Genomic DNA, 16645 nt, shown 5'->3' with positions numbered 1-16645 from the left:
TTACACTTTAAACATTGCATGGTAAGATACATGAGTGACTTAGCAAGGTCTAAAATATCGATGATATCGGAAATATTGGTAGTCCAAAAAAATATCGGTAGTCAAAAAACACGGAAATTTCGATGGAAATATCGGGATATTATGGATATTTTAGACCATGCTTACAACCAAGGCCCAAAACAGATACTTGATAGGAGCATATTTATGCGACTTTGTTAGCTTGTTTCTTTGCATTTAGTGAGTTAGTTTCTATTTATTATAGTGATTTAAGTTATTTTCGTGTGTTTGTAGGCCCAATTGGCAAAGATGACAATAAATGGCTAAATGGAGCAATTTGGATCAGTTTTGGACTTAGATTGGATAGCATGCGTATGGAGCATAATGGATGGACGTTTTTGGTGACAAATGATGCTAAAAATGTGCTACAAATCTGGAAGAATTAAATTAAGGCTTGGAAGACAAGGAATCAGCTAAAAACAAGGAGACCTTATCCAAACTTACCGTATTTTATCCAGTCCTGTTTTATCTCAACCTTATCTTATCTTATCTTATCATATCCTAATCCTACCTTACCTTATCTCCAGCTACAAGAGGGTTTCCTTATCACATTCAACCACTTCTAATCTGATTTAAAGAGTCCTAAAACACTGCAAACAACTCAATCATTTTCCACCACAAAGTAGGTTGTGCCCTAGCCCTATAAATATAAGTTATTGCCGCAGCTTTGAGGGAGCTTGAGAGAGAAAATTGGTGAGAGTGCCGCAAGTTTATGGAGGAGAGAAGGAGATTTTGAGTCGTGCTTGCAAGGAGAAGAGGAGTCGATTCTGCCATCTAGAGGAGGAGCCGAATCTGCCATTGTTGGAGTGTCTCAGAGTTCTTTCTATCCTTATTTGATTTCAATGTTTAATTTAGATTGTTTTTATTTAGTTATGACGAACATGCATAACTAAGTTTCTTTTTAGCTAGAGGTGAATTCGAAGCCATGATCATATGTTTTATATGAATTGACTACATCCAGTTATTGTTTCATAAACCGTAAATGCAATTTACTTATCTATTTTATTAAGAACTTGTTCTTCTATGTTGATTAAGGGTGCACACTTAGTTTGCATGCAGGGATTTGATGCTAGAATATAAGGGAATTTCACCTAATCATTATGAACTTATATTTACAAGTAGTAAAAGTCACTAGTCATGATTGAGTTAAGTAAATTCCTGACAGGAGTATCATGCAGTTCATAGTTACGAATGCCTTGTCAATGCTTATGATTTTCACAGAACTTAATGATCTTTGATATGTATCTCTATTATGTTGTTCATATAGGAAACTTGATAAGAATAATTTGGTTGCGTCGCTGAGTCCAATTCAATGAACTTAGGAAAATCTGAGAGTTAATTTGTGCAATTCACGATTAATTTAGGGCATTGTCATTCATGGTTTATAGGAATAATAACTGGAAATCGATTTGTATGCATATGGTTCATGTGTGGAGAAGAATCCTCTAGCTAGCCTTTCACCCAATTTTCGTCCAAATTCACTTTGTTTCTGCAATTTAGTTGTTTTAGTTTAAAATTCATAAAAAAAATAAACCCCTTAGTTCTTATTTGTGTTAGTTTAGTCTATTTTACAATTTTTAAGTCCAGTTCGTGTTGATTAGCATCCCTTCTAATCCCTGGCCTAAAACGATCCCTACGTACTCATATTACAATTGTCTAAAAAAGGTTTAATTTGTGTATTTACCACATCAATACACAAAGCAAAACGGGGCCAACCAAACACACCAAAACAAGCCCAACCAAAAGTTGGAACTAAAGAAAACAGAAAACTAGAAACACCGATGCAACCCTCGCTGCAACCAACGCTGCCACAACAGTGCTAGTCGATCCACCCAAAGCCCATCTCCCAACTGAGCCGCGCCACAGCAAACCCAGCAACCAATTCCAATCTTCAGTCTAAACACAGCCACAGATCACCACGAACTTGCAGAAAGATAAAGAAGCGCATGGAAATCCACGAGCAACACTGCCAACCAAGGCAGACAGAAAAGAGAAGGTGGGGGTGTTTGGAACACTCGACCCAGTGCATGCACCAGATTAGAGCATACCGACTCAACAAGCCGCATCTAGCGACGAAACTTGACCAAAAATCAAAAATTAGAGGAATGAGAAAGAGAGACAGCAATGGGAGGAGAAGAGGGTAAATCGAACCAGGAAGCAGGGGAAAGAAGCATCGGAGGGGAGAAGAGAGGGAGACCAAAGAAAAAACAAAAGAGCACCCACCGATCCCAACTGTAGCCAGGATCGACTGCAACAAACTAGAACACGATGGAAAAACACTCACATGAAAAGGTGAGAATCGCCCTCAAACAGAGAGAAGGTCTCTCATGGGGGAGAGAAGTTTCTTAACAATTCCAAACTTTGATTGTGACAACCCATCCCAAATTTTATTATTTTATAAATTTAAAAATGTGAAATTACAAATATGCCCTAAAGGCGAGGATTTTGACTTCTGTTGACCATCGTCTAAAGGAACATATGACTTATTCTTTTGGCGTAACTGTGTAATAGTCGTTAGTACGAACCCATAGGTGAAAACCATTTGCAAGTCCGAATTATAACGATATAGATACAGACGTTTGAAGTTGTGAACTATAGATTGTGGGAATTATTTAATTCCCACATATGGGTTAAAGGTTAAGTTAGTTTATTAAAAAGAGGGCCAATCAAATGTTTAAGAAGGGGGGGGGGGGGAAGCAACCAATTAAGAAGAGGAGGAAAAGAAAATAAAAGGAAGAAACAAACTTCCCCTCCCGTCCGTATGGCCGCGCACCCACACGAACAAATTCCGGCGAGTTTCACCCACCACCACCCTTAATCAACTCCCCCTGGACCTAAGAACAAGACCCAATCAATTGTAGGGTGGTTGGAACATTAAGGAAGTCGAATCAAAGAACACCCATCTTAGGGTTCCAACGGGTTTGAGTGAAATTGGAGCTCTTCCCGGCCTATTTGGCCTTGGTCACAGGTATAAATCGATTCCTCATGTTGTGTAGATGAATTTTCATGTTGGATCATGTGATTTTGTGGATAAATGAGAAAGTTATAACGATTTAAAGTTTGCCCAGTTTCCGGCAACCTCCGCCACTTTCAAGGCGTTTTCCTGCCAAATCACGGCGAGATAGCCATCGTGTAAGACCAATTTCTTCGTCTCGTTAAGAACAATGATTTTCGTTTTTGAATCACTTTTCGTTGAGCATTGACAAAGTTATGGACGTTGAAAGGTTGCCCAGAAATTTCGGCGAGTTGCCAGTTTTCTCACGGACAGCTGCCTTTCAAACCATTTTCCGACAACCTCCGGCCACCATTTGGACTCCAAGTTGGTATAATTTTGTTCTAAATTTCTCTAGCTTCGATTTGGTATATTATAGGTTAAATTTGGTTGAAAAACAAGTGAGATATGGAGTTCCAAAGATCGCTTAGGAAATCTGCAAAATCTGTAGATTTCAGGCAAAGTCCCATTAAGGTCCACCATTTAATTAGAATAGTAATCGACAATCCGACCATTGGATCGTCACCAAACTTTAATGCATTATATTACGTAATATTTAAAGACCATAGAAACTTATAGATCAGAAATCCGACGTACGGATCTTCCCGAATTGGATGTGTAAGTTTATAAAATAAATGTTAACCGCCACTTGGTTTTGGGAAATTGTCGGAGATTCGACCGTTGGATCACAATGAAATTTTAGTATGTTATTCTAGAAGCATAATGTGTATCTTTGGAATTTACAGATTGAAAATCTAATATGCAGATCTTCTGGATCGAGTTATACAGGGTTGTAGACCCTACTGTCGATCTTTGATCGACGATTGACTTATGGTCAATGGGTCTCAAACTATTTTAGAATGTCCTTGAGGATATGTTTTATGTGAATTACGTATTCTATTGATGAGGATTCTGATATGTGGTTAATAATTGGCCGCAGGCGCCGATCGCTCGGGACTCCCCGATGGTTGTTCTAGGAAGTTGTAACACGAACTCTAGGTGAGTGGATCTTTCCTTGCTCATCATATGTTTCATGATTGATAATTCTATAATGTTTTGAAATAAAACTAAGAAATTTATGCCATGACATATATATATATATATATATATATATATATATATATATATATATATGTTATAAAATACTATGAAATGGTTGAGGTAGATTTCATCGTGATCTATCCATATGCGTATCACTATAAATGATTTTTGCGAATTACGAATGGCTTGATCCCTGTTTAGGATACATAGGTAGTCTAACGAGACGTTAGATGCAGCCATATAAGAAATGAGATTAAATAATTGAGACCATAGCCTTGTTTAAGGAATTGAGCAATGTGTATGGGCTTTTGGTTTTCACTATATATTTATATACTTGATATTTTCCCACAAATATGTTTAAATGAGATTATGCCTTGAATGCCATGCATATAAGTTTATAATTCGTATATGAATTGGTATATGATGCATTATATATAATTGTGTTGCTGTGAGCGCTCTAAAGTGCAAAGGTGAACGTAGGACATTCAGGTGAGTTCAGGTAAGTTTAAGTAAATTCAAGCAAGTATACGATTTTAGCCATGATTGATGAGATATGTGATGAGATATGAATATGTCGTATAGGTCACTAGAGGTGACTCCGACTTATATGCTAGCCATGATTGATGAGATATGTGATGAGATATGAATATGTCGTATAGGTCACTAAAGGTGACTCCGACTTATATGCTAGCCATGATTGATGAGATATGTGATGAGATATGATTAGGTCGTATAGGTCACTAGAGGTGACTCCGACTTATATGCTAGCCATGATTGATGAGATATGTGATGAGATATGATTATGTCGTATAAGTCACTACAGGTGACTCCGACTTATATGCTAGCCATGATTGATGAGATATGTGATGAGATATGAATAAGTTGTATAGGTCACTAGAGGTGACTCCGACTTATATGCTAGCCATGATTGATGAGATATGTGATGAGATATGATTATGTCGTATAAGTCACTAAAGGTGACTCCGACTTATATGCTAGCCATGATTGATGAGATATGTGATGAGATATGAATAAGTTGTATAGGTCACTAGAGGTGACTCTGACTTATATGCTAGCCATGATTGATGAGATATGATTATGTCGTATAGGTCACTAGAGGTGACTTCGACTTGCGTACTATTATGTGTTGTTAATCGCATGATTATTTGATATTATTGATGAGATGCTGTGTTGTGGTACATTATGATTTCTCTAGAAATTATACAGGTGTTGTAACGAGGGATTACATGTGTTATATGTTTTCTATTAGTATTTTACTTACATGGCCACTCACCCTTGTCTTGTCTTGTCTTCACACTCCAGGTATTATTAGCTGAGTTTTATTATCACCAAAGACTCACGGCGATTCTTAGTATCGGAGACTATTTCAAGGGTACGATTCTTATATCATTTTTCTGTACTTGCTTATACTCTAACATCACGTGTGAAGTGGGTTCATTCCCGCTCACCAGTGTACTCTGGTATTTAGGCACTCTTAGGTTTAAAATTATTCACAATTTTCCACACCATCACACTTTATGGTTTCGTCACCTTCCAGGTGTCGACCAGCACAACTTGATTCGGACTCCTAGTGGACATTCTGGGTCGGGGTGTGTCATTGATATTATGAATCCGTTGAATCAATATTGCATATATTTTGGTCAATTTTTGTTATTCTATGTTTTTGGGGTTTTTTCCGTATATCAATGGGAATAATTTGTTTTTCCCTATGTATATGAATTTTAATAGGGAAATTTTATTTGAACTCATATAACCTTAGTCTACACCCAACTTACATTACTACAACTAACACTTTTTGCGACAAAGACAATTTTGTTGCATAAAGTCATATTCCATCGCATTCACAGGTTAAAAAACTTCGTCGCAAAGCAGTCGTTGGGCAAAGCTCGTGAAAAATTGTTTGCACGACGAAGTAATGGTATTCATCGCATAAAATGTAAAGAAACGAAGCCTATTGTTGCGCAGATAACAAGGGTACGAAACTATGATGTCATGTTGAGTTCATGGCAACAACAAAACGTCGTTAGGTAAGACGTCGTGGGACAAAGGTCTCTGTCGAGTAAACCATTATGCAATACAATTCGACTAATTTTTATAGTAATGACAACCTTTCTTGCATTTAATCTTTTGCGAAAGGTTATTTTTAACTTTTTTTTGTTTGGTTTTCATATTTTAATAAATATAGGGGCTTTTAGATCCGGATCAAAAAATATAGATGGTTTTTAGTAGTGAGTTCAGTTATCTAATTACATGTTTTTCTTTCTTTTATACTCTTTTTATATTGTCTAAAAATATTAAAAATCAATTAAAATCTTTGAATATCTTATAACAAAAAAAACTAATATACTAACATAAACATATCTGCAAAACATTCTACCCTAACTCAAATAACAAAAATATAAATGTATATTGTATCTATAAATAAACATAAAACGTAGAGAAAAAAAAACACAATATACCTACAAGCAATACAGATTAATCTGTGACAAGTTGATTATAAAAAAGAATCTGCCACATAGGTAGATAAATATAATTAACTTGTGATATAAGTTAATTATAAAAACTAATAAATGGGATCAAAAGCAGTAGGAAGAACAAGAAATAACAAAACAGTAAATAAAAAGAAATAATCAGAGAGATAATTCGCAAGAAATTTGATTTTTATAACAAATCTTATCATTAAAGAGATAATTATTGATAATTAAATAATTAAATTTAAGAAATTGGACTTATTTTAATAAATTGGACTTTCATACTATTGGCTATAAAAATTGGACTTATATCAAGTTTTCTCCCCAAAAATTATCTCAATTATATAATTTTATTATTTTTTTTGTTCGTTTTCAATTTTTAATAAAATATATACTAATTATATTTTTTATTATATTAATTAAATTATAAATAAAAATTATTATTTATTTATAGAATATATGGAAATGTACATACAAGGCAAAAAAATTTAGAAGTAAATTATATTTTAATCCTTCAAGTTTGAGTGCAATTGCAACCTCATAAATCTTTAAAACAATTCAATATTGCACATTTACTATTATTTTATTACAATTTCATATGTTCATTTGTCAAATCGTTAATTTGACAGTTAAGTGAGGATGTGACAAATATAAACTTCACATATTTTAACGATGTGGCAAATAAAATTAATTAAATATTAAAAAAAATGAATAAAAATAACACTAAATTAAAACAAATGGGGACACCCACCTTCTTCTATAGGAACCTTAACATAAAGGTTTTTTATTTTTTTTATTTTTTTTTTATAAAGTGAAAAGCTAAATTTATTACCAACAAGAAAATATTACACCGAAACGTTATACACAAGGAAACCACAATAGTTACAAAAACAACATGGACCTCAAAAAATAAAAAACAAACAACCCCAAGTATATAGTGTAGTCGAGCACACACAAAACACAACCCTAAGTTTCTAAGGCTACCATAGAAACTCCCTCCACCACATACACACCTCAGAACGAAGCTTAGAAGCCAACCTCTATCACCATCCAGAAAACCAAAGTTAAAGATGAAGAAGAAGGTTGCACCATTATCCACAAACCACCAAAACGAATGCCACCCAGAAACAAAGGAAACCTGCAGGAAGAAATATCTGATGAGTGACATCACTAACAAGGGCGAACACCAGGAAAGACCAACAAAGGTGTGGGCACCCGAACCAAAGCTCTATGCACCCTCGCATTAAAATGTGAAAAATCGCAAGGAAAAGTAGGCAAATCGAATTGAGACAGTAAAAGATGATGAAGCCAAATGGTAAGGATGTCATAGGAAGGGGAAGATATGGAATTGGGGATCTAAATGGTGAAAATAATGGCAAGAAGGGTGTAGATAAGGATAAAAAATGGGGTGGGCTTATTGCAGACAACAAAAAGGAAAAAAGAAAAGAAGAAAACACAGGAAAAGTGTGGACCATTGTTCTAAAAATCAACCTAAGCAGCCGCTTAGGATGCGTCTAGGCGCAAAACAGTCAGTTACCATCGCGATTAACTTAACTTGTAATCGGTCCTAAAATCGGAAAGCATTTTAGGCAAACGACTAGGCGAAACTAGGTTGTATTAGGTAGAGCTGGGCAGAGTTGGGTAGGTTAGACGAAGGTTAGGTGGGTGTATGCGCAGTACATCGAAATCTAGAAATTATCTTGTTGTAGAGCCAATCTTGCGTGGGGAAGAAGATGACTCCTTTAATGACACATTTTCTCACTAAGATGGTCCCCACCATCTTCTATGTTATTTATTTTACATTTCTTTATTGTTTTCTTTAATAGTTGCTGCTAGATACAGACCTAAACTGGTGTGGATAATCATATGGAATCCTAATAAAATATGCAAGTCCTTTTAGTTTCCGTGCTAAGTCGTTTTTTTTTTTTTCAACAAAAGATATTATCTAAACTAAAGGGGAAGGGTTAGACTAAGCCTCATAATAGACTAGTAATAATGTGGTTCAAATTCGTTTTTGGCAAGAGTCAAACTTATGATCTTTCACTTACAAATGAAGAGGAATACCACTAAAACGTAGTACTAAATGGTGTGCTAAGTCACTTAGACATAAAGCATTTTGTAAGTTGTAGGACTATTTAGGTAGTGAACACTGTGGACTCTTTGGGTTCTTTTGCATTTTGTAGGCGTTTTCATAGATTGGTACAAAATCAATCTTTAATATTGAAGATAATAAATTGTATTCTTCTGTTTTGTATTTTATTTTCTTTGAAATTTTAATGTAATTATATTTTAAATATAAATAAATATTTATTTATATAATATATAAATAAATATATGTAAATTTGCCTATTCCACTTCAGCGCTAAGCCCAAACCTGCCGCCTGATTATCGTCTAGCGTCATTTAAAACCTTAGCATAGACTTCCACCAACCCTGGCCATAGCAGGGGCCTAAATTGCTCAAATTTGAAGATCTTTTACTGAAGAAGAAGACAGATATTTCACTGTAAATACCAAAATCACTGGAATTTCGACGGCTGTGTCCAAAACATGTCTCGACCGTGTCCAACCCGTGTCCAGGGCATGTTTCGAAGTGTCTATGTAACATAGAGCAGGGCAGGCGATTACATAGGAAAACGGATGAGAAAGCTGAAACTCACACTACGGTGAGAAAGACTCTCCTGGAGAGAAGAGCTCTTATTGGAGGAGAGAACTCTAAGAAAAATGTCCTTTTACCTGAACACAGAAGTAAGGGAGAGATGTAGATGAGGGAGTTGGGGATGTATTGGGAAAGGAAAACCAAAATTTTGGAGCCTCGCTATCAGCGCCTCCCAAATTGCATCGGAGAGGGAATCGATTTCTGATCAAGAATCTGAGTCATCGAAACCGTTTCAAACTGTTACTCAAACGAATTGCGGTGTAGAATGGATTGGGGTTTTGTGCATAAAGCTTGGGACAAATGGGCTTCCCTCAACATTACTTCTCCAGGTGAGTCTCGAGTCACTAAAAGCGGCTTTACATCACAACCATGATTCTTCTTATACCAATCTACTATTTGGGTATGAAATTAATGCATTAAACAACGATTGATTCGATTGAAATTTAAAGTTGTGGAAGAAATTGTACATTACCGACATACGAAAAACCTCGAATGTTTGAAGCCAAAAGAGCAGTGGCGGGTTTGTGGCGGAGACCAAGATCTTGGAGGGACTCAAGCGAGTTCAACAGAGGGAAGTGAAATTTCTACGGCGTTGGTGGGACGATGGGAGAGGAAGAATGGTGGGGCGTGAGACGGGGGAGTGGAATGGGATGAACTCTCTTATTTTTTTCTTCTCTTTTTTTTTTTTTTAAAGTTTTTAATATTTTTTTTATTTGATTGCAAAGTTGGCAGCCACATTAGTGTAAATATGAACTCCATATTTTCCATGTTATCACTTAACATTAACTTAACAGATTTTTTTTAACGGTTATATGATATTGAAATGAATGATGAATATGTGATTGAAATGTAATAAAGATGTTGAGTGAGATTACAATTGCACTCAAACTTGAGGGAGTAAGATGTAACTTACCCAATTCTTTATAATATCTGGAAAAGAAAAAAAAATACATAAAAAGTGTAGTAAGGTCTACTACGTCGACGTCGGTGGTCTGGGCCTCTTTTGGGTAGAGGGACTCAGAGGTCAACGATTCTTGAAAAGCTGGTGGGAGATGGATGCCAGACAAGTGAATAGCCTGTAAGATCAGCGTGATTTGACTCCTCTAGGTCACGAGCTGCTGCTTCAGGTCAGCCACTTCATGCGTCAACGCGCTGACCTGGCCGTTGGCCTGCTTGGAAGAAGAAGGTGCAGTGTCCCGATGACGGGCATTCCCCGTCGTCAACAAACATTTTCCAGCCTTTCACCGAATGTTTAATCAAGGGTCTCTGTGAGGATTTGGAACCCCGCATCCTCGACCGGAATCACGGCCTAGATTAAGGTGTCCGGGGAAGCTGTGATGTGACCTCTTGAAAAAAAAAAGCCAAACTCTTCTTCACCATCGCTGCCTGTAATAATAAGACAAAACTTATTAATAATTAATTAATATTTAATTAATTTATATACTACTTACAAGTGTAAGGACAATATGAATTAAATGTACTTACATGTAGCTACTCCATCGTCTCATCCTCGGGTCGAAATTTCTTGTTTTGCAATATATGTGTACACGTATGAGACTGAATGTATGATAACAGGAACAGTCCCTAACAAAGAAATTATTAGACCTTCGTATTTGCTTCTCACTAATTGACCGTTTTGAGTAATTTATTAGTGTTGTGGTTCATGGAAGGGATTATGTCACATATAGATTTAAAATTGTCATGACTCGCATTAGTGAATAACTTAAATCAGTATTTAGGTTGAAGGGTACTTTCAAATATAATTTTCGCCTAATGCTTGCAGAGAGATGAATGGCTCGGATTGTTGATATCACGTTCAAATTTTTACAGTTAGTGAAAATATTGCTCGAAGTTTATAAAGTTTCTAGAAACTATATAACAATGACTTATATTTCAGTTAACAGTAAACATCGAAATGTCATCAAGGATTCAAACCATGCATTTTTTTTGCATTCGTTAAAAGATCATGTTTTCAAAAAAGAAAATTTGAAAAGCAAAATCTGGTGAGAAGAATAGAGCATAAACAATAATCGATGGTTAAATGAAAATTTAGGGTTTATGAATTATGGTGTCGAACTTCAAAGTTGACGCCTTCATGAAAGTTAATAAAGATTTTCATTACGATTGATTGTATATATTTGTTACAATTCTCACACTTTTACAATAATTGTTATTAATTTTGCACTCAAACGATAAACACTATTCATGAGAATTTGGATGGTTTTAACAGTTAGATACAAATGATCTATTTTCAAAACATGAGTTAAAGTAGTAGACCTTTTAGCCCTAAGTGTAGAGGATGCAATCACGAGTGTTTGTGTATTATTTTCACATTTTTCATAGTTTTGCATTAATTACTATGAATTTTAGTTATTTTGAACTCCACCTACATACACTGTTCACAAGGATTTGTAGGATTTAAAAATCCAAATGACTATGTACCCATCATCAAAGCATAGATGATGCGATCACAAGTGTTTGCATATTTTTTCACTCTTTTTCACACTTGTAAATTAATTATTATGAATGTTTAATGTGCTTTAGAATTTTTTTAATCTCACTTATGGGTCATTAAATACTATTGCTATTATAGTAAGTTTTTTTAGTAGTTTACAATTATCAAACTAAATTTTTTCTTATCAGGTTGAAATGAGTTACTCATGGGTAAACCAGCTTAACGTGTGACTCAATAATGACCGGCTTAGTTAACGTGTTGACCCAAACTCATTATTTTCATGTCGTTTCGGATCGAGTTTACATGTCATATAAGAAATTGCCAAGTCTATTTATCATTCAGTACTCAAGTATTATTCTATAAATGTGGTCTTCGTGGCCTTTTCCAATGAGGTAAACTCATAGGAATATAACTTGTACATATTACTTGTTAGATCACATGGTACACCAATATAGTACAAAAAATGTAGTTTTCTTAACATTTTTCAAATTTTATTTTTATTGGTCATAGCCATTATGACTTCTTAATCGGAGAGTATGATTGGAATATAAATTTTGTAGGGAGCTCGAAAGATATTTTCTAGTCTTTCAAGTTTAAATTTCAATTGAAATAAAGAGTAAATGTGTTTTGTATTGTATATTTTATTTTCTATTATATTGAAATCAGTTCTTGAAAAACAGACATTTACAAAAGATAGGCAAAAATAGTATTTTGTGCATTTTACATTTTTTAAATTTGTATTCACAAAACAATCTGCCTAATGCATTTTGCACTTTTTTTGGCATTTGCAAAACGAAAAACTATTTTGCAAAGAGTGGTATTATTCCCACTTCAATGTCTTATTTTCCCACCCATCTTTTTATAAAAATTTTAATTAATTACAAATTTGTTCATTTGTAAATTGACTGATAAGGACATTAATTACCCTCTTTTGCGTTAAAAAAAGGGGCTTTTAGATCTAGGTCCAAAAACATAGATGGTTTTTATAAGTGAGTCCAGTTATTTAATTACATGTTTTTATTTCTTTTATACTCACTGTAACATCCCACACCGCCCAAGGGAGTGATCCTTAAATGTATATTCTCATCCCTACCTAACACGAGGCTTTTTGGGAGCTCACTGGCTTCGGGTTCCGTAGGAACTCCAAAGTTAAGCGAGAAGGAGGCCAGAGCACTCCCAGGATGGGTGACCCACTAGGAAGTTGCTCGTGAGTTCCCAAAAACAAATCCGTGAGGGAATGGTAAGCCCAAAGCGGACAATATCATGCTACGGTGGTAGAGCGGGCTCCGAAGTGGTGGACCAGGGCCAAGATGTGACACTCACTTTATATTTTTTTAAAATATTAAAAATCAATTAAAATCTTCTAATATTATGCATTTTTCAACTCCAAAAAATCTAATTAATATCTTACAACAAAAAATAACTAATATACTAACATAAATTATCTACAAAATATTCTACCTTAACTCAAGTAACAAATATATGAATATATGTTATACTTGTAAGTGAGATATGAAACCTAACTAAAAGGTAGGAAAAAAACATAATATACCTACAAGCAAGACGCATTAATTTGTGATACATTGATTATAAAAAAGAATCTATCATATACATACATAAAAATAATTAACTTGTGATATAGGTTGATTATAAAAATTAAAAATAAAATCTATAAATGGGGTTTAAAGCAGGAGGAAGAACAAGAAATAACAAAAAAGAAAAAGAAAAAGAAATAATCAAAGAGATAATTAGGAAGAAATTTGATTTTTATAATAAATCCTATCATTGAATAGATAATTATTGATAATTAAATAATTAAATTTAAGGAATTTGACTTATTTTAATAAATTGGACTATTCCTACTATTGGCTAAAAAAATTGGACTTATAGACCCGGCAGTTTTTGACACGACACGAAAATAACGGGTTTCGGATTAACACGATAACTTATCGGGTGACCCGTTAATAACGGGTTCTTAATGGGTATACTCGCAGGTAACACGTGGGTAATCCGTTTCGACCCGTTAAGAAAAAATTTATTTTGATAATTTTAAAATTTAATTACTAAAAGATTTATTATAAAATACAATAACCATATTAATATATACAATATATTCTATATTAAATATATAGTTTTGTATTATTATTCAATATAAGTTTTAAAAAAAAAGTTTTAGTCATTATTTATTTTTATTATGAGAGTTCCTTATTATCATTATTAGGATAAATTTTACTTAACATGTTGTTGTCCAAAATTAAAATAAACTATTATAGTATTTGTATAGGCAAGAACTAAGAAGACATACATACAAGTATGAAAAATGTGAAACAATATATAAACACTAGTGATTCATCATTATTCCTCCACGAGTAGATAATGGTTACACTTACATTATCGTTTAGATTTTTAAAATCCTCCAAACCTTCATGAATAATGTTTTTTATTTGAGGGAAAAATTAATAAAATTAATAATAATTATTGTAGAAGTGTAAAAAATGTAAAAAAAAATATACAATCACTCATAGTGAAAAACTTTACAACTTTCATGAAGGGGTCACCTTCAAAATCCAACACTATAATTCATAAACCTTAAATTTATATTTAACCATCGATTGCCATTTACGCTTTATTCTTCTTACTGAATTTCATTTTTTAAATTTTCTTTTTTGAAAACATGATCATCTGGCGGATGTAAGAAGATGAAAGGTTCAAATCTTTGATATCACATTTCGATATTTACGGTTAACTGAAATATAAGTCGATGTCATATAGTTTGTATAAACTTTATAAACATCAAGCAATATTTTCACTAATCGTAAAACTTTGAATATAATATCAACGATCCAAACCGTTCATCTTCCTGTATCCTCTAATAGATCAAGTTTTCAAAAAAGAAAATCTGAAAAAACAAAATTTGATGAGAACAATGAAGCGTAAATGTAAACAACAATCAACAGTTAAATTTTGATCTATGATTTATATGATTATAGTGGCGAATTTCGAAGTTAAGCTCTTCATAAAAGTTGTAAAGCTTGTCATTACGAGTGTTCATATATTTTTTCGATATTTTTTTACACTTCTACATTAATTAAGAAACTATTAAGGACTTTAGGTAAGTGAAAATATACTTAAAAGAAAAATGTGTTTTTATGTTTTGGATGTGACAATATGATATGTATATACTTATTTAGTATTATGTTTTTCATTTGATTATTTATTGGTTTAAAATATATTTTCCTTAACAGGTAACGGGCCAAGTCATGTTACCTGTTAATATTATCGAATCGATTTCGGGTCGGATCATTTTACCTGTTTATTTTAACGGGTGTTACACGACATGAACACGGAAAACATGACACGAATGTCAGGTCTAATATCAAGTTTTCCCAAAAACATTTGGGCATGATAACTCCCATGCTCTATCTACCTTAAATCCTAACTCATCTTCCCATCTCCTTTCATTTAGAAAAAGTTATAAATAAAAAATTTAAATAAATTAAAAAAAAAAAAAAAAACAACAACAACCACAACGGACTTAGAATATGACTTTTCATTGAATGATTGTATTGCTGGAAGGTTTTTTTGTTGCTGTTCTTATAAGATTGAATGCATTTACTTTAACTTAGCTTATAAAATAAATGTATTTTTATGCAGGTGTTATTGAAACCATGTCATCCAATTACTCCTATAACAACATACTGGAAAAGATATTGGTCTTTAGAATGGGCTACTCCGTACATTATTCGTATACAATAGTTCATATCCATTCTAGGGAATACTGCCATAATTAGATAGACCGTGGAGCTTGATGAAAATTGAAGTTGGTGCAGTGGCTGTCCAAAATTTTTAAGTTTCTCATTTTTTATTGGTCTATTGTAAAACTTGTTTGCAATTTTAAGTTCAATTGTATGACTTGTTTGCAATTTTAAGCTTCAGTTCTGACGTCAGTGAAGACTTTTCCTTGGACACTCCTATCTCTCGCTCTCTTCCCTTTGATTCTTGCTCGCTTTTGTTACTTAATTTTAGTTTTATAAATTATTTGTTTATATTTTTTAAAAGACAATTTTATAATTTCATATGTGCGTATATATTAATAATGTAGGGGAAGAAATAAGAGAATGAAATGGATCTAGTAGCTCTCTTTGCAGAAAGTTAACGAAAAGGCATCTTGCGGAAAGGATGAAAAACTATCTCACAATCAAACGCATATTTTTATTAAGTTTAGCAAAAAAACCCTTGAAAGTGCTTATAGGTTTGTTGAGCAAAAATTGTACACAATATGTAAACAAATACTCGACACAATTTCACCCTCGTTCATTTTTTTTAAGAGAGTTTTATTAAATTGAGTTCGAGCCATTCTAGGCTACGCGCCTATTAATTACAACCCTTCTTTTGGGAAAGGAATACCATTTTATTCCAATATGAATAAATTGTAACTTTGGGGTTTGGGTGTTTATTTGATTTTGTGACTCCACCTTGGTAGAGCCTTGGATTGCCTACGTACCTTCGTTGAGGGATTAAGTCACTCGTAGTTCTTTATGTATTTGTTGGGGTTTGATACCTTGTGTAGTTTCAGCTCGTGCAGGCAAGGAGTACTTGATGCCTTATGCAGTTTTAGCTCGTGCGAGCTAGGATTTTGAACCATTGGAGCAATACGTGGCTTCGTGCCATTTAAGTCTTGTTACAGCTTCGTGCCATTTGATACTTGATACGGCTTCGTGCCATTGGGATTTGTCGCAACTTCGTGCCATCGAAATTTAATACATCTTAGTGCCATTTAGCATTTGATGTGGCTTTGTGTCATTTGAAACTTGTTGCGGCCTCGTACCATTTAATATTTGATACAGCTTCGTGCCTTTTGAATTTAGAGTGGCTTTGTGCCATTTGAGATTTTGTCTTGGCTTCATGCCATTTGACCACTTTGGAAATTTGAAATTAAATTTGATGTAGA

Source organism: Malus domestica, chromosome 14 (genome assembly GCF_042453785.1).
Source record: "Malus domestica chromosome 14, GDT2T_hap1".
NCBI classification, from domain to species: Eukaryota; Viridiplantae; Streptophyta; class Magnoliopsida; order Rosales; family Rosaceae; genus Malus; species Malus domestica.
The sequence above is the reverse complement of the archived record's forward strand: the minus strand, read 5'-3'. Positions refer to the sequence as shown.